At 46.0% G+C, this 18,916-nt stretch overlaps 1 long non-coding RNA gene across 1 annotated transcript; it reads right to left on the bottom strand.

The window, feature by feature from the left end:
* Nucleotides 1-511: 511 nt before the first annotated feature.
* Nucleotides 512-12,532, bottom strand: LOC121141474. The gene is made up of 2 exons (XR_005878406.1): nucleotides 12,194-12,532; nucleotides 512-2,785 (listed from the first exon to the last, which is right to left on the bottom strand). It is a non-coding gene; the product is annotated as an uncharacterized LOC121141474 (long non-coding RNA).
* Nucleotides 12,533-18,916: the final 6,384 nt, after the last annotated feature.

Here is an 18,916-nt window from a genome sequence, read left to right on the forward strand (position 1 = left end):
ACCAAATGAAGAGTTGGTGCTCTTTTTGTTTGGTTTTTGGGTCTTTTGTTTTGTTTTGTGTGGGAACACCAGACCTAATTTATTATTTTTCATGTGCATTACTGTGAGAGTGTCAGATCCCCTGAAACTGGAGTTACAGGCAGTTGTGACCTGCCATGTGGATGCTGGGAATTGAACCCAGGTCCTCTGGAAGAACAGCCAGAGTTCTTAACCAATGAGCCATCTCTCCAACCCCTTTGTTCACTATTTTTTTAGATGTACTTATTCATCATATATACAGTGCTCTGCTACATGCCAGAAGAGGGCACCAGATCTCATTATAGATGGTTGTGAGCCCCATGTGGTTGCTGGGAATTGAACTCAGGACCTCTGGAAGAGCAGCCAGTGCTCTTAACCTCTGAGCCATCTCTCCAGCCCTTTTCTTTTGTTTTGTGTTGGAGCCAGCTGAAGAGTCAACTGGGATACCTAAATAGGGACACAAGGATTAAAGAAAACAAAGGAGACAGAACAGAGTTGGGAGGCCTGTCAGTCAATACTGATGCCCCAAGTGTATTTCTCAGCCTACTCATATACAACTTTGAGGCAGAGGAAGTGATGCAGAAGTTGCACTCAGAGCCTTGCAGACACTCACATAGCATAGGTAGATGCTCTTTACGAAGACCAAATGCCTGCTCCATCCTTGAGTCAGGGAAAAGACAGTCTCATTATTGCTCACAACATACCTCCTGCTGGCATCAGCAGCCTAGAATCCTGCACTTGGCAGAAAACTGTGTTTGCCCCCAAGGCTTTATCAAAACATTCTCCTGGCTCCCAATACTTAAAGAGCAAATGAGCTTGACCTCTCTTGACCTTTAAGTCCAGGTGGGCTCTGTATTCAGAATGGAATCACTGTGGGTTCTCACAATTCCCCCTTTTTATTTTTTAAGATTCCCAAGAGTCTCTTAGATGACTGAACCTGTTTTAGGTTGTTCCTTTTGCTCTCCAGTCTTAATCATCATAGGAGCATGAATCCCATCATTCATGTGCTGTCTTAGGTTGAGAGGAGGCAAAGAAAACTTACCTGTCTTTGACTACCAACCTCTAGAATCATAAATTCAGAGAGTGTGAGGAATTGTACTCCGTGAAGTTCTGATCCCACTTTCCATAAGGAGGTCATGATCAGCTTGAAGACAGTAGTCAGATTATGCCTGATAGAACACAAGCTCCAAGAACTGTAACAGTACTTAAAAGTGAAGTAAATGATGCCCTATTATACTGCTCCAAAATATGTAATTTAGCCATCTTTATCTCCATAATCTCTTGGTGTAACTTAGCCAAAGCTAAGGATACATTAACATCATGCCAGATCCCTCTGAGATGCACTTGAACTCTTTCCCATCCAATAACATTTCCATTGTATATGGAAGATGTAACACAAATCCATTCATAACTAGTGTGACAATTTTTTGTTTGTTTTTCGAGACAAGGTTTCTCTGTGTATCTTTGGAGCCTGTCCTGGAACTTGCTTTGCAGAGTAGGCTAGCCTTGAACTCACAGAGATCTGTCTGCCTCTGCCTCCCAAATGCTGGGATCAAAGGTGTGCACCATCACCGCCCAGCCTGCATGACAGTTTAAATGCATTCTAATTTTCAGGCTTTGGAAGCCGATCTCCCAAAAATTGTATCACTTTGTAGAAAGCATTCAATTTATGCTCCATTTTTACATTTATATCTTCCCATACACCCAACATTAAAGAGGCATTCTGAGACAACTGGTTAGCATACCCTTTGGTCTGAATAGATTAAGACGAGGCTACTGAAGCAGCAGTAGCTATAGCAATCCAAACAATAAGAGCTGTAATTCCTGCTATAAACAATCCAACCATATGCTGAGGTCTACTCAGAGCTTTCTTAAATTCTTCAAGCACTTGTAATCCTTTATCACCAAACCATGGATCACTCACATTCACAGGTAGCATAAACAAAGAAAAGCTGTCTTAACACCGTAATTCCTGTATGATTAGTAACAATGGATACACAATTAGTCAAATCACACTTCTCACAACTTACATTAAAAAGGGATTCCTCCATAGAAATGTTTACATTTCCTACTGACAAAGCATATGGTAGATTAACACAAGCTAAAACAGATCCATCTAATGGGCATCAAGATACGGGAAGGGTAGACATAACTCCAAAACTCTGAGGCCTTTCCATTCCTTCCCCCAAAATCCAACGCAGTAACCAACTTCCATAGGTATGTCTGAGCTGTTCCAGTTCCAGAACACCAGATACCAGCTACAAAACCTTTAGTCCAATCATCTTCATCGCTTTGAGGGCTCTCCTCAGGTCCTCCTATCTGATTTCCAGACCAGTCAAAAACATACCTGTCTGTACCAATGATGTTAAATTGTAGAGAAACCTTAGTTGTACATCTTCTCCATAGTGCCATATGGTTACTTCCGGATAGCTATCTCCCTTCTTCTTTAGGCATCTATACATCCGATGTCTTTTGGATTTTTGGTTTTTCAAGACAGGGTTTCTCTGTATTGTTTTGGAGGTTGTCCTGGAACTTGCTCTGTAGACCAGGCTGGGATTAAAGGCATGTCTTTTGGCTTCTTGAAGATGGGTATTTTCTGTTTTTCTGTAAAGACAAGAACAAAACACTTCCCCGACCTTTGTGAGATCTCCTTGCAACTTGTGGGATTCACCTTGGTGGATGATATATCATTTCTCCTCATCAAGAGGTTTCTCCTGCTCAAATCAGACCTTGATCAACTTTGATGGCATCCATAGCTTTTCCTCTCCTGTAGAAACAAAGGTGAAACCCCTTCTCTGAGGTCAACACATCCTTGAAGTACACATGCTGATTTAGCTCAGAAGTTTTTTCTATTGTCCAAAGTCTTTCTGCAGCTGTTTTATTTTTTTCCTTTCTCATTAGCATTAAGAAAGTTCAAAGTTAGCCAAGCATTATGCAATCTATTTTGGGGAGTCTTGGCTCCCCCTGCCTGTTTATAGAGCATTTCCTTTAAAGTGTGATTAGATCTCTCAACAATTACTTCTCCTGCCAGGCGTTGGTGGCACACGCCTTTAATCCCAGCACTCGGGAGGCAGAGGCAGGCGGATCTCTGTGAGTTCGAGGCCAGGCTGGTCCGACAGCCTCCAAAACAATACAGAGAAATCCTGTCTCATAAAAAAAAAAAAAAAAAACAACTGCTTATCCTGTAGGATTGTGTGGTATGCCTGTAATATGCTTTATGTTATAATATTTTAAAAAACTGTTTCAATTTACTGGAGACATATGATGGAGCATTGTCAATTTTTGTTTGTGCAGGTATATCCATAATAGCCATTACTTCTACTAGGTGTGTAATAACAGAATCATCCCTTTCAGAGATCAGAGCAGTTAGTTACCCATTGAAATCCTGAAAATGTGTCTAAATGGGTAGAGCATGGGGCTCTTAATCCCAGGGTCATGGTGGCTTATTGACCACTCCCAGTAAGCATCTGCACATTTCTCTGGGGCTGTCCGGCCTGTGCATTTTTTTGGGCTGTCTGGCTGCATTTTCTTGAAACTCACCTCTCCAAATCAAATAATCTCCCCTAGAGAGAGGTGCTCGGCAAAGCTGCTGCCAATCACTAGGTGTCAAGTTAAGAGACCAAAAGATTCCATTAAGGAAAGCATAAAGGGAGCTTGCGCTCCATAATTTAGAGTTGCCTCTTTAAGTTGTTTTATGTCTTTAAAACTTAAAGGGTCATGACGCCGAATGACCTGCCCGGAATTGTTCGGGTCTGGAGCTTCCATTACTGGGGCCACCACCAGGCAGTATTGGACCCCTCCTTTGGGTCTTCCCTCAAGATCCAAGAAGGATTGGGTCATCTCATAGGAGGAGTCCCTTTTTTCAGAGTATGGAGGAGTGTTTCTCTCCCTGTCCTGTCTTGTCTTAATTCGAGTCTTTTTTAGTGCTTTTTTAAGGGCTGCAATCTCAGCAAGTAACCGTTCCTTCTCAGACTCTGACAAGTCAGTCTGAGCTACTTTCATTCTCTAGGTCTGACAGAGAAGGATATAACCGATTCTGACTGGAGTCCTTCTTTTTGGGTCGCGCCCCAAGATCTCTACCCGTTTTTTTGTTGTTGCTAAGAGACTCCTCCTCATCCTCACTAACAATGGAGTCTCTAGTTTCAGGCAGGGTCTCTTCAGATGATTCATCCTCACTCTCTGCCCCTGGACTCAGGGAGGCTTGAGTCTCAGTCTCTTGTAACTCTGAAAAAGCCTCTTTTGTGGCCTGAACTACCTGGCGGTGGTGAACCTTATCTGTCAAAAGTGTACCCCTCACTAATCTCCATAAGGAGAATGTGGATGGGGCAAGGACTCAGATCCCTCTTTTCGTAAAAGTCGATGAAGATTGTGGCGAACCTCCTCCCAATCTGGGATATTTAAGCTTCCCCCAGCAATGAACCATGGACTGGCTCATTCGATCAATTTTAGAAAGCCTTCTAGGGTTATAGCCTTGACTGTAGTCCCCTGTCCTTCAAGTAACTTTTTTACTTGATACTGTAGTTCAAGCTTCCCAGAACTATTCCCCATCGTTTCTTTTCTTATTCTCCTCAATCTGTCCCTGGCCAGCAAAAGGGACAACCCCATCCACTTAACTTGCTTTCACGATCTCGGTGGGACCTCCAATTGCCGCGCCCACTGGACAGCCTGTATCCGAGAATGTGCAGAGGGTGTCGGGATTGATGACACAGAGACCAGTCGGCGGTGCAAAGAAAACTTTAAGCAGGCCCCAAAAAGGTTCCTCAAGAAAACTTCCCAAGAAAGGCTTCCATCAAGAAAAGCTTCCGTTCCCTTCCTTACCCCTGGCTGGTTCCATGCCCTGACAGCAGAGGCGGTAGTGGGTGAGTCAGGAAGAGACGGTTAGTCTTTGGAAAAGGTAGAGGTCAGGATGTTCCCATGGGCGAGCCCTTTTCAGGAACTTATTGCTCCGGTAAACCTTTCTTATGGACACCGGATTGTTTTCAGTAAACATGTTTTTAGTAAACATTGTCTTACAGCTGCCTGCTCCCAGGCTGATGGGGAAGTGGGCCTCCTGCCAAGGTCTTTTGTTCCCACACTTAATTATTTCAAGGAATGCTGCTTGAAAAGCTGTTGGAATAGTGAAATATCAGCCTTGGTGGTCCGTGTTCCAGGTGTCATGCCTATACCAGTGGAACACTCAGGAAAGAACCAACTCATCCTCATACGACACCGGAGAGACTTTGACATCATGGTGGCTGCAGTTTGTGGCTTCCCTATCTCTTAGTCAGTTGCCATGGCAGGCATGCTGGATAAACTCCCAGGGGAGGATGCCTCTAGTAATTTATATTAGTTACAATTGGGCACTTTAAATCTTAATTAACAAATGGACTTAATTGGCTTTTCTGAGACCAGGGTGCCTCCCCTTTTGGGAGACCCCCTCTTAACAGGACTGCAGCAGACAAGTCTATCACTTGAGAAATGGAGTGGGTCGCTAGCCCTCAGGATTATGGCCCTGGGCAACGCAGTCTTTATTCCTAGTTTGTCTTTGCCACATGGAAAGGCCATTTTCATATAAAGCAGATCATGCTTTCCTTGGCAGCAGATAACCCCTCAGTGCAGGCCTGGTTGAGCCAGCAAGACAAATGAGTAATCAATGACAGGTACGACCTTCTGGGAGGCCTGGACAGGCTTCTCAATGATGGATAAGATAGATGTTAACGTCCTAGGCAACCTAAGCCAGATGCTTTTTTTTTTTTTTTTTTTTTTTTTTTTTGGTTTTTCGAGACAGGGTTTCTATGTGGCTTTGGAGGCTGTCCTGGAACTCGCTCTGTAGACCAGGCTGGCCTCGAACTCACAGAGATCCGCCTGCCTCTGCCTCCCGAGTGCTGGGATTAAAGGCGTGCGCCACCAACGCCCGGCTCAGATGCTTATTTTTTAATTATATAAAAAGGGGGGATTTGTTGCACCCTTCTCCCATGGGGCCTGCCCACCAGCTTGTGACTAGGAGCTTCTAGCAAAACACTTCTTGTCCCCTCCTCCCAGGAAGGCCTGCATGCAGGTTCCTGTTTCCTGTCCATCCTTATTGTCTAAATGCTAATTCCTATTATTGGCCCATCCTTTGCCGGAGGGCCCTGGGTGGCTTTCCACTGTGCCTGACCAGTACTTGAGGCTCCACTCTTGTTAAAATAAATGCCATTCTCCTTGTAAGAATGAGCTGCTGTCTTTGTCTTCATTTACATCCTTAGCCCTTTGCTCGGATCATTGTGAAGTGTTGTAGCCCCGTAACCAAGAACAGCTCACTACAGAAATGGGTTAATTTAATGTAAGGATTAGCTATCAGCTGAGCACTTATAATTCATGTTTAACCTCTGAGCCAGTTATTTGGGACCAGGTGGTTGGATCAGGAAACCATCCATCTGCACATTTGCCTGCACTTTGTGGCTGCCTCGTTGACTTTGATTCCAACTCTTGCTCAATTCTATACAGGCAGGATAGGCAGAAAGGGGTGTCAGTCTACCTGCCCCATCTCACTGCCCTGCGAGGCAGAAGGAAAAAAGACAGGCATTGTTCTAAAACTGCAGTCACTCTGGATTCCAGAAACAACACAGAACTGCAGGACAGAGCAGCCCCAAGGCAAGGCTACACCCTAGAGCAGCTGGGATCTTCCAGTGGGAACCAGATGGACTGCTCCCTCAGGGGACAGAAGAGATGCTTTTGTAAAATGCTAGGTATTGAGCACAGGATTTCACACATCACTCTACAACTGAGCAGCTCCTGGTGTGCTCCTGGAAACTGGTGTGTTGCTTTACTACCAAACAGTGGCTGCACCTGAAACTGCTGTTCTTCAGCTACTGTCCACAGCTCCAAAATCACTTCTGAGAGCCACTAGAACCGCCTCTGCTGCCTCAGCCAAATGCAGTTTTTAACTAAGTCTCTATCAGGAGTCAGATATCGGGGTGAAAGCCTCATGAGAGAGGTTGAGAGCAAACAACTGACCTTCTTCCTTAGCTGGTGACCCAGCAAGAGAGACTGTCTCTTATGCCATCCCAAACCAAAAAGGACCACCAAACTCAAAGTCCCTCCCTAGTACTTCCTTTGTGTTTTCCAGACTCCCTCCAACTCTTCATGGCTACTTCCTGCCAACGAGTTGCTGGCTCTGCCTCTTGACCCAAGGTTTAATTTAATTAAAGCAAACTCAGGGTTCACAGTGTGATTCAATTTCCCACAATACTGCCATCCATGTGTTTATTTTAGAGAAAAGGCAGGGTTTGTTCTATTGTCCTGGAACTTGTCCATTAGGTGAGGTTGGCCAGTCAGTAAGATCAGGGATCCTCCTGTCTCTGCTCCCCAGTGCTGGGATTATAATAAGCATGTGATACTATACTCAACTTTTTACCTGTTTTGGGGGTCAAACAGACCCTATCTCAAAACAAAATAAAAAACAAACACAAAAATCAACAGTGCCAAGAAGTTAACTCACTTGGTTAAGGTTCTTGCTGTAGGGTAAAAAGGGCCAGTGAAAGAAAACCCTGGCCCTGAGACCAGAGCCAATGAAATATACCCTGCCCCTAACCAGGAATTGAAAACCAACCAATCCTAGACCATGAAAACCAACCAGTCTCAGAGCATGAAACCAACAAATCCCTGAACATGAAATCCAATCAATTTCTGAGTTTGTCCCAAGCTCAGGTTTTGAAATCCTACCAATCCCCTTCCTGAAAATCTCCACCTTGGAAAGCTCTGCCCCTAAGAAATCCTATCTAAACCCTTTACCAGCTCAGTCTGAGACTGCCCTTTTATTAGCCTGGCAGAGCAGCCTCTCTTCTGGATTCTTCCCTCTCAATAAATCTTGAGTGAAGTTTGTGGTAGCAACTTTCTTTCACCTGAGCAGAGATGTATACACTTTTGCTGGAGTACAGCAGAACTCTTGCCAGAGCAGAGCAGAGCAGAACTGCTACATTTCTGCAGGGAAACTTCCTCAGCACAACAGACCTGTAACAATTTGACCAGAACTTTCCCTTGCTAGAACAAAGTGTTACACTCCTGGGGAAGCTAAGCAGAGCTGTAACATTTCTCCAGACAGAGCAGAGCAGAGAGGAGCCGATCTGTGACAACCTCTCTGGGAAAAATCCTCCCCTGCCGGAGCAGAGTTGTTACATTTGCATTAGGGAAACCTTTCCCTGAGCAAGGACTGAGACACTTTGCTGGGAAAACCATCCCCCACTGGAACAGAGCTGTAGGCAATCCTTGGCTTCCCGCTGCCAGAACACCTTTTCCTTCAGAGATGTAGCACTTACACTTGTTGCCAAGCCTGATGACCTGAGTTTGATCTACAGGATCTCCACAACACCCATAAGTTGTCCTTTGAGCTCCACACATTCAGGGTAGCATGAAGATGTCCACATGCATTTACACAAATGCTCACTGTTGTGCCCACTCAGAGAGGACCCCAAGGCTTCAAGGAGCTTAATGACACCAAATACAAGCACAAGAAGGTCCATTTATTTCCAGAAAACCAGCTAGCTAGGGCTCAACTCTGCCGAAAGAGTTGAAGCCTGAGCAGCAAAATCAAGGCACTTTTAAGGAAAAGGGGGGGGAGGGGAGTCCGGAGTCTTCATGTCCCAGTCCTCAGGGTTCCCATGGTTACAAAGATTACTTAGCATACCAAAGGTTATCAGAAAGAGAAGGCCTTGAGAAGAAGCGGGAAAAGCACCATAGCTGCAAACACACCTGTGGCTACAAGAGTTGATCAAGCGACAGGCATGACAGGTAGTTACTATCTCCTCGATATTTCGATTTCCATTTTGGATCTTGATCTTTGTTTCTCGAAGTAAGTCCTGCATGTACCGGGTCCCCAAGTGTGAGGACCTGTGGATCTTTTTAAGGATGGCATAACCCAGTTTTTTTGGCCATCAGCTGTGACCACCAGTTCTTTATCTTTTGGTCCCTGGGAGACGATGTACCCAGGCCAAATCATCTGGAGTATAATTGGGGGTGTCTGACCCCTGGATTTACCAAAGTGACTGAAATTGTAGCAGTCAAGGCTACTTGTTTGGCTATTTGATCTGCTAGATTATTTCCTGACTGTATTGGCCCTGTGCCTTTTTGGTGGCCAGGACAGTGAATTTAAAAGGTCTCCAAAGAGCCTTCAAGAGTTCTAGAATTTCCATTTTTGACTGTTTTTCCTTCTGAAGTTAGGAGTCCTCTTTCTTTTTTTTTTTTTTTTTTTTTTTTTTTTGGTTTTTCGAGACAGGGTTTCCCTGTGGCTTTGGAAGCTGTCCTGGAACAGCTCGGTAGACCAGGCTGGTCTCGAACTCACAGTGATCCGCCTGCCTCTGCCTCCCAAGTGCTGGGATTAAAGGCGTGCGCCACCAACGCCCGGCTCTCTTTCTTTATAGATAGCTCCATGTATATGGGCTGTAGCAAAGGCATAACTACTGTCTGTATAAACATTAAGTCTTTTCCCTGCGCCGGGCGTTGGTGGCGCACGCCTTTAATCCCAGCACTCGGGAGGCAGAGGCAGGCGGATCTCTGTGAGTTCGAGGCCAGCCTGGTCTACAAAGTGAGTTCCAGGACAGCCTCCAAAACAATGCAGAGAAACCCTGTCTCGAAAAACCAAAAAAAAAAAAAAAAAAAAAAAAAGTCTTTTCCCTGCGCCTAGGTCTAATGCCTTGGTTAGAGCAATCAGTCCTGCTTTCTGGGCTGAGGTGTGGGGTGGGGCCGGGGACACAGGGGACGGACTCCGCTCAGATCAACTCAGTGGTGGTTGTGACTGCAGACCCTGCATACCTTTGTCCTTGCGTGAAGCTGCTGCCATCCGTGAACCAGGTTTCTTCTGCATCTGGCAGTGGAGTGTCTTTTAGATCGGGTCAGAAGTTGTGTACCCGAGCTAGGATCTCCATGAAGTCTGTGAATGGAAGCTTCTAGGTCTGGGTCCAGTAGTAGTGTCAGGGTTTAGGGCAGCGGGCACCTGGAAGGTGATTCTTGCAGGATTTAAGAGCAGGGTCTAGGAAGCCGGGTGGTGGTGGTGCACGCCTTTAATCCTAGCACTCGGGAGGCAGAAGCAGGCGGATCTCTGTGAGTTCGAGGCCGGGCTGGACCGACAGCCTCCAAAACAATACAGAGAAAGCCTGTCTTGTAAAACCAAAAAAAAAAAAAAAAAAAAAAAAAAAAAAAAGGTCTGGGGGCTGGAGAGATGGCTCAGAGGTTAAGAGAACTGACTGCTCTTCCTGGGGTCCTGAGTTCAATTCCCAGCAACCACATGGTGGCTCACAACCATCTATAATGAGATCTGGTGCCCTTTTCTGGCCTGCAGGCAGACATGCAGATAGAACACTGTATACGTAATAAATAAATAAATCTTTAAAAAAAAAAAAGAGCAGGGTCTGGTAGTGCACCATGCGGGCGTTACTTAGCCAGCGATCAGGAGGCTGCCTGAGCACCCCAGCACATGTGGTGTGACCACAGTTAGGTTCTGGCCCAACATTAGTTTATCTGCATCTTTTACTAAAAGAGCGGCTGCAGCAACCATGCGCAAGCAGGGTGGCCAGCGGCTGCCACAGGGTCTAGTTTTTTTGACAAGTAGGCAACTGGGCGCTTCCAAGGACCCAAGTTCTGAGCAGGACCCCTTTTGCCACGCATTGTGTTTGTCTATGAACAGAGTGAAGGGTTTAGTCACATCCGGCAGGCTTAAGGCTGGGGCTTTTAGTAAGCATCCTTTTTGGTTTTCAAAAGCCTTTTGGTCTGTTTCAGTCCAGTGAAAGTCCTTGGTTTCTTTAGTGACCTCATACAAGGGTTTGGTTAGTTCTGCAAACTCAGGAATCCATAGGCAGCAAAAGCCAGCCATCCCCAGGAATTCTCTTACTTGTCTTGGAGAGCCTGGTGTTGGAATTTTTAGCACAGTTTCCTTTCGGGCATCTGAGAGCCATAACTTCCCATCCCTCAGAATATAGCCCAAGTAGGTTACCTGTCTTTGGCAGATCTGGGCCTTCTTGGCTGAGGCTCAATAACCCACTTCTCCTATGGTGTGTAGGAAATCCTCAGCTCCAGCGAGGTAGCTTTCTCAGTAAATCATCCACGTACTATAATAACGTGATCTTGGGGTTCTCTACCCAGAAGGTCTTCGTGTAAGGCTTTGTCGAAGATGGCTGGGGAGTTTTGAAACCCCTGGGGCAGCCTGGTCCAAGTCAGTTAATTCCTGCTTCAGGGCCCCGCCATTCAAAGGCGAAGTATGGCTGGCTCTGTGTGCTAAAGCCAGACTGAAAAAGCATCCTTTAGGTCAAGTACTGTGCACCAGTTCTGTTCGGGGTGAGAGATGAGCAGGGTGTATTAGGCACTGTGGGGTGGATGTCGGCTACTCGCTGGTTAACTTCTTGCAAGTCCTGGACTGGCCGACAGTCGTTGGTATGAGGCTTTCTGACTGGTAGGAGGGGTGTGTTCCAGGCAGACTGGACAGGCCTCAAGATTCCCTGTTCCAAGAGGCGGCAGACGGGGGAAGAGATTCCCTGCCTGGACTCCAGGGGCATAGGATACTGGCGTGTGTTTGCAGGTTTTGTGTGCGCTTTTAATTCCACCAGGATCGGTGGCCAGGGTTTTCCATTCCCATTCCTCCCACTTCTGCCCAGGCTTGTGGGTATTTGGCTAGCCATTCTGACATCCTTTGGTCTGGCCCCTTTTGTATGTTTTGAAACAGCCTGTATTCTTCTGCCAGGGGAGTAGTCAGAAGGACCTGTATTGGGGTCCTATCTGCATTCCTGAGCTCAGCCCCGTGTTCTGAAAATATAATCTGTGCCCTCATTTTAGACAAGAGGTCTCACCCCATAAGTGGATATGGGCATTCAGGTAATACTAGGAAAGAGTGGGTTAACCGTCCCATGCCTAAATTCACCAATCTTCGGGTAGACCATCGGTAGGGCCTGGAGCTGGTGGTGCCCTGCACCCGTGTTGTCTTATTTGTCATGGGTCCATTTGCAGTTAGGACTGAATTTTCAGCCCCCGTGTCCGCCACAAAGGCAATTCTCTTAGTCTCCACTTCAAGGGTTACCCTGGGCTCAGGGAGGGGCACTGAGCCCCATACCCCTTAGTCACTATCAGAGCACATCTGGGAAGGCTTCAGCCACCGGATGTGGTCCCTTTTTCTTTTGGGGGCAGTCTCTTACCCAGTGTCCTTCCTCTTAACACATTGAGTTTTGCCTACCTTTTGTCCTCCTCATTGTCTGGGCCTGGGTGAGAAGGTGTCCTCTCCAGATGGCTTTCTCGCACCCGTGGCCAGGAGGATTTCTTTCAGTTCTTTTCGTTGGTGGGCCGGCTGCCGGTCTAGGACCTTAGTCCGGCTGCCCTCCTGTCTCTTTTCCTTTCTAAGCTCCTTGTCCTCTGAATTCTCTCTCTTGGTGTAAACTTTCTCTGCCACTGCCACTAAGTCCCTAAGGTGCTTTTCTCCTAACTTTTCTATAGATCGCAATTTTCTCTTAATATCTGGTGCTGCTTGACTGATAAAGGCAAACATCACAGTTGTCTCCTCCTTTCCTGCCTCAGGATCATAGGGGGTGTGCCTGCGGAAAGCCTCCTGTAATCTTTCTAAATATAAATTTGCAGCCGGGCTTTCCTCCAGCCCCTGTCTGACTTGACATAGACCTTAGACGTGTTGGCTGGCTTTCTGGTTGCAGCCTTGAGAGAGACCTGCCAATAGAGTCTGGCGTAGACCAGGAGACGCTCCTTACTTTGTCCAGTGTTATAATCCCAGGTTGGGCGTGTGGTTGGAAAACCAGCGTCTATGATGGCTGGGTCAGCGTTGGGGTCCCCTGTTGGTCCCAGAACCAATTTCCGGGCAGCCTCCAGGATCCTATTTCTCTCCTCTGTGATAAAAAGGATCTTAAAAGTTGCTGGCAGTCATCCCAGGTAGGCTGGTGAGTGAAAAGAACAGTTTGTAGAAGATTAAGTCTTGTGGGTTGTCTGAGAAAGGGGAGTTTTGGGATCTCCAGTTGTACAGGTCACGTGTGGTAAAAGGCCAATAGTGGAAAGGTTGGTTTCCTGCTTCCTCAGGTGGTCCTTCCGGGCGCAGAGGGAGAGCTGTAGTTCCATTCTGTGGGGTTGCAGCTCTGAGGCTGCAGTGGCTTGAGCCGGCTCTCCCCCATTCCCAGCAGGTAGTTCAGCCTGCTCCAGGTGTCCGGCTGCCTGTGGTGGTGGCCTCTGTGGGGCATAAGGATAAGGGGGAGGAGGAGGAGGAAAGATATCGAACTCAGTTGTATCCCCTTGAAAAATTGGTGGTTTCGTGACAGGTTCCTGAGAGGATCGGGCTGTGGGCTTAACGGCCATAACCTGTGGGGCGGAAGGCGTTACGGGTTCAAGGTGAGAGAGAAAAGGCTTGCCCCATGGGAGCGGGTCCTCTATGAGACTGCGCCAGGTGACTATGTATGGTATCTGGTTTGGATACTCCGTGCGGGGCTGGAAGACAATGTCTTCCACCTTACTAACGAGATCTAGGCGAAAGGTCCCTTCTGGGGGCCAGCCTCCATTGAAAGCAGGCCGTTCTGCTTTACACAATGTGGCCCATTTGCCCTAGTGGACATTAACGCTGTTGTGAGCTCTCGCCTTCACATCCTTCCAGTGAGCCAGGCTGAGATCTAAAGGAGAAGAAGGTGTCTGTCCCATATTAGTTTTTGTCGGGGGGGAGGGTCGTCTGTAGGGGAAGGGTAACAGAGAGGTATACGACGAAACAGACAGACAGAGGACAAACGAAACAGACAGACAGAGGGCCAAAAGGCTGACTGGCGCGCGTTAGGTTCCCTCAGATTCGGATGTCCTGACTCCCCGTTTCTGCGGGGGGAGGGGTCCACTGTGCCAAACACAGTACGGATGCGAGGGTAGCACGGTCCTCGACTGTGCTTTCACCCTCAGATGCAGGCTGATCCAGACCTCCTCGTCTAGATCCCTGCCCAGGTCTGCCCGTTCTGGCAGAGTCTCAGATGTCTGCCACCGACCAGAACTACAGGTTCAGGTGATACCTTCTATAGAGCAGAACACAGCGAACACAGAACAGATAGAACCCTCACCATCTGGCCAGGAACACAAGCTTCTTGAGAGTCGAGGTCCTGGGAGCCTTGGGCACTTCCCAGCCCAATGCACCAAATGTGTCCCTACGCAGAGAGGACCCCAAGGCTTCAAGGAGCTTAGGCTCAACTCTGTCAGCAGCAAAAGCAAGGCACTTTTAAGGAAAAAAGAGGCGGGGGAGTCCCGAGTCTGCTTGTCTCAGTCCTCAGGGTTCCCATGGTTACAGAGATTACTTAGCATACCAAAGGTTATCAGACAGAGAAGGCCTGGGGGGGGAGCCCTGAGGCTGCAAGTCTCAGTAGGATTCCCATAGTTACAGAGATTATTTAGCACTGTAAGTCTATACGTAGTTACCGCGTACCAACTTTTCATACAAAGTTATAAGACGAGGCCTTGAGAAGACAATGACTGCCTTTGGTTAGGTAGAATTACTTGGCACATCTGGCACATCTGTGCTCTGGGATTCCATGGCCAGAGCACATCCTACGATTGTGGGCTAAGGGAGCAGCTGCAGATGCTGTTACAGCTGCTCGTGGGTCTGGGCTTCTGATCGCGTAACCTCACATAACTCTCCTCACTTAGTTGGGGACTTTTATTCTTTTTTTGTTTTTTTTTTTTTCATCCATTTTCCTTAGTGGCCCAGAACACATCACTCACAAAGCAAACATAAAACAAACTTAACTTTTTTTTTTTTTTGGTTTTTTCAAGACAGGGTTTCTCTGTGGGTTTGGAGTCTGTCCTGGAACTAGCTCTTGTAAACCAGACTGGTCTAGAACTCACAGAAATCTGCCTGCCTCTGCCTCCTGAGTGCTGGGATTAAAGGCATGTGCCACCACCACCTGGCAAACTGAACAACTTTAAACCCTGTGGTGGCCCATGCTTGACTCAGTTTCCATCTGGAATCTATTCTGAATTAAGAGTTCAAGCTTGCTTACTCCAGTCTCCTTGAGAACCATGAGAAAGTTCTGATTAAGACCTGGGGATGGAGTGTATTATCTCTCTAATGAGTTTATGATGCCAGGGGTAGGCACACAGCCAGGTAACGCAGCTGCTTGCAGCTAGTAGGACCCACATGACAGACAGTGAGCCTGGCTATTCCTTGATGCAAGGACAGTGCAGGGAGCTGGCTAACTGACTGTGCTGCTCTTTGTTCTGCTTTGCCTCTCGTCTGTATATAAGCAGGGTCTAAATTAAACTCGGGGGCTGTTCAGTGTGCTGAAAGGCATGGACCAGGCAGTCCTCCTGAATCTATCCTGTGTTTCTGTTTCTGTTTCTTCATCTGCCTTTTCTCAATCCTCAGGCCCCTACTCAGGTAACCCAGCTGACTCCCTGGAGCCTGCAGGCTCTGACAAAATCCTTCTTATCTAACCACCCTGAGAGATCAAAACTGAGATAAGGATGAACCAGATCACACCTTAACCAGGGCTGCTTTGTTTCTGGGGTGTTTGTTTGTTTCATTCACTATGAAACCTAGGCTGGCCTTCAACTCAGTGTTCCTCTGCCTCGGTCTCCTGAATGCTAGGCAACCTTTACAATACCCAGCTTAATTCTGCATACCTCTTACCTGCCCCCCATTCAAACTCTTCCCCTAAATTTAAAACTCACAGAAAACTTGGAACCGCTGGCCCTTTTCATCTGCTCCTCTCACCGGCTTACCCTCTCTTCTGATGGGGGGAAGGCCTCTAAATGTTGTGACTACGTGTTTCTCTTATTGGCTGATGATCACAGTCGATCTCTTTCTAAAGAACAAAAGACATAAATATGATATAAAAATAAATACTTCACATTGGTATGGATTTTGGCTCATTGATACAAATTTCAGGTCAATTTTGTGATATGTATATTTCTACACTTGTTTAGTTATTATGTTTATACATCTCATTAAAAATGTAATGTATATGTGAGTTCGAGGCCGGGCTGGACCGATAGCCTCCGAAACAATACAGAGAAACCCTGTCTCGAAAAAACCAAAAAAAAAAAAAAAATGTAATGTATAATTTAGAAATACAGATTAATAGTCATCTAAAATAATCAAAACTTATAGTCATGTTAGTTATATTTTCTAGATATACAGAGATGTATTTCTAATGGATAGGTATTCTTCAAAATCTTTCAAATACCTACAGAATATGAATTTAAGATGATTTATTAACTTAGGATTTTCATGACAATGAGACACATCTGCTCCTGGCAGTACCAATCACATCAGAGAAAAAGATGGATATCAAAAAAATCATTATGAATTTGCCTTCAATATGACAGGGATAGCCATTTGGATGAGAAACTGCTCTTGCCTGGACTGCTTGACAGCAAGCTGTCCAAATTGGATGAACAGGTTACAAAAGAAAGCAACTGACAAATTTTGGCAGTATAAGACAAAACAGATCTTCAATTTTCCTGCTTCATTAAAAAGTCTGCTAGACACTCTGGGCCTATAGGCTAAAGATAGATGCCCCAATATTACAGAGAAATGTTGGTGACTGTCCAGGCAGCCAGATGTCTCTGTTAATTCTGGAGTTTATATTATATCCTTCTGGAGTCTTTGTTGGAGTTAATGACATATAATTATAGTTTTCCTGAATTATAATAAAATATAAGTTAAATATAAAACTTTAGACTCACAAAGATAGGATAAATGATATTTTCTTTAAATTTTGCCAAATGTAAATGGACTAAATATTGTAACTATAATTCTTGCTTGATAACTATTTTGTTGTATATAAGTTAAAGTTAAAACCTTCCTTTTTATTTAGACAGAAGAGAGAGATGATGGGGAATGTCCTCTGTGTGCTGTTACTATGTGTTTCTCTAATTGGTTAATGAATATAGCTATTTTGGCCAATGAATGGGCAGAATTCAGCAAGGCAGGAATTCAGAGAAAAGAGGCAGGGAAAAGATGAAGGGCAGAGGCTCACCAGGGAGTCAAGAGGCCAGGGCAAGCCAAGGTCACTTGGTGATACATATATTAATAGTAATGGGTTGGTAATGAAGAGAGAGCTAGCCGGGCTGGAGAGAAGGCTCAGAGGTTAAGAGCACTGTCTGCTCTTCCAGAGGTCCTGAGTTCAATTCCTAGCAACCACATGGTGGCTTACAACCATCTGTAATGAGGCCTGATGCCCTCTTCTGGCCTGGACAGAACACTGTATGCATGATAAATAATTATTAAAAAAAGAGAGAGGGAGCCGGGCGTTGGTGGTGCATGCCTTTAATCCCAGCACTTGGGAGGCAGAGGCAGGCAGATCTCTGTGAGTTCGAGGCCAGCCTGGTTACAAGAGCTAGTTCCAGGACAGCCTCCAAAGCCACAGAGAAACCCTGTCTCCAAAAACCAAAAAAAAAAAAAAAAAAAAAAAAACCCAAAAAAAAAAAAAAAACAAAGAGAGAGAGGGAGCTAGCCAGTAAGAAGCCTAAGCCAAGCAAATATATAATATAATATTAAAAAAAAAAAACAGGACAGCCTCCAAACCAATACAGAAAAACCTTTCTCGAAAAACCAAAAAAAAAAAAAAATACATACACACACACACACACACACACACACACACACACACACACACACACACACATATGTAGTCTCTGAGTATTTATTTCATAGTGGCTACTTGGTTGGGCGGAGAGAAACCTGTCAGGTGGTACAGAGAAAGTCTGCTTCAGAGGGAAAATTAGCATCACGTGCTCAAACTGCATAGCCCCAGCTTTCTCTCTTCCTCCTCCTCCTCCTCCTCCTCCTCGAGACAGGGTTTCATGAACACACAGTTCTACCACAAACTCTCCTGCCCCCACCAAAGCCCCTGGCACCACGTACTGAAATTCTATAATCTACCTTGTACCACAATGCCTACCTCAAAACATGAAGTCTTGGGATATACACCCTTAGACCATACCTAGCCATAGTACCTCAGTTGTGTCAATTTGTTTTTACATCATAGCAAACTACCCCAAAACAGTGACTTAAAACAAGTCTGTTTTGGCCGGGTGGTGGTGGTGCATGCCTTTAATCCCAACACTTGGGAGGCAGAGGCAGGTGGATCTCTGTGAGTTCGAGGCCAGCCTGGTCTACAGAGTGAGTTACAGGACAGGCTCCAAAACAATACAGAGAAACCCTGCCTCGAAAAAAAAAGGTCCGGAGAGATGGCTTAGAGGTTAAGAGCACTGGCTGCTCCTGAGTTTGATTCCCAGCAACCATATGGTGGCTCACAATCATCTGTAATGAGATCTGGTGCCCTCTTCTGACTTGCAGGAATACATGCAATCAGAACACTGTATACATAATAAATAAAATAATTTTTTAAAAAAAGGGCTGGAGAGATGGCTCAGAGGTTAAGAGCACTGGCTGCTCTTCCAGAGGTCCTGAGTTCAATTCCCAGCAACCACATGGTGGCTCACAACCATCTGTAATGAGATCTGGTGTCCTCTTACGACGTGCAGGGATACATGCAGACAGAATTCTGTATACATAATAAATAAATCTTTTTAAAAAACAAGTCTGTGTCTCATGATGGTAAAGCTTTTGGTTTGGACTAACTGAGCTGGGACTGAGCCAGAGTGATCTAAAAGTCTCATCCACACACTTCGTGGCAGAGCAATCTAAGGAAGCCTTGGTTGGAATCACTAATGGCTGCTCCATCTAGTCCCTCAACTTCCAGAGGTGTCTGTACAACACAGAAGGGTTTGATAGGTCAGCAGGAGAGGGCACCCCACACCCAGTGCTAGGGTTTGAACCCAGGCCCCTCCACCGTACTAGGCAAGCACACTCCATGCCCAGCTCCACAGCCCTTCCAAGTCCCTTTTTATCGCTTGGCTAATGGGGAACAAGCCACCTGGCTAAACTCCAGGAAAAGTGAGACATAGACTCCAATTCCTATGAACACTG

The sequence above is a fragment of the Mesocricetus auratus genome, unplaced genomic scaffold, assembly GCF_017639785.1.
Source record: "Mesocricetus auratus isolate SY011 unplaced genomic scaffold, BCM_Maur_2.0 Super-Scaffold_100007, whole genome shotgun sequence".
NCBI lineage: Eukaryota > Metazoa > Chordata > Mammalia > Rodentia > Cricetidae > Mesocricetus > Mesocricetus auratus.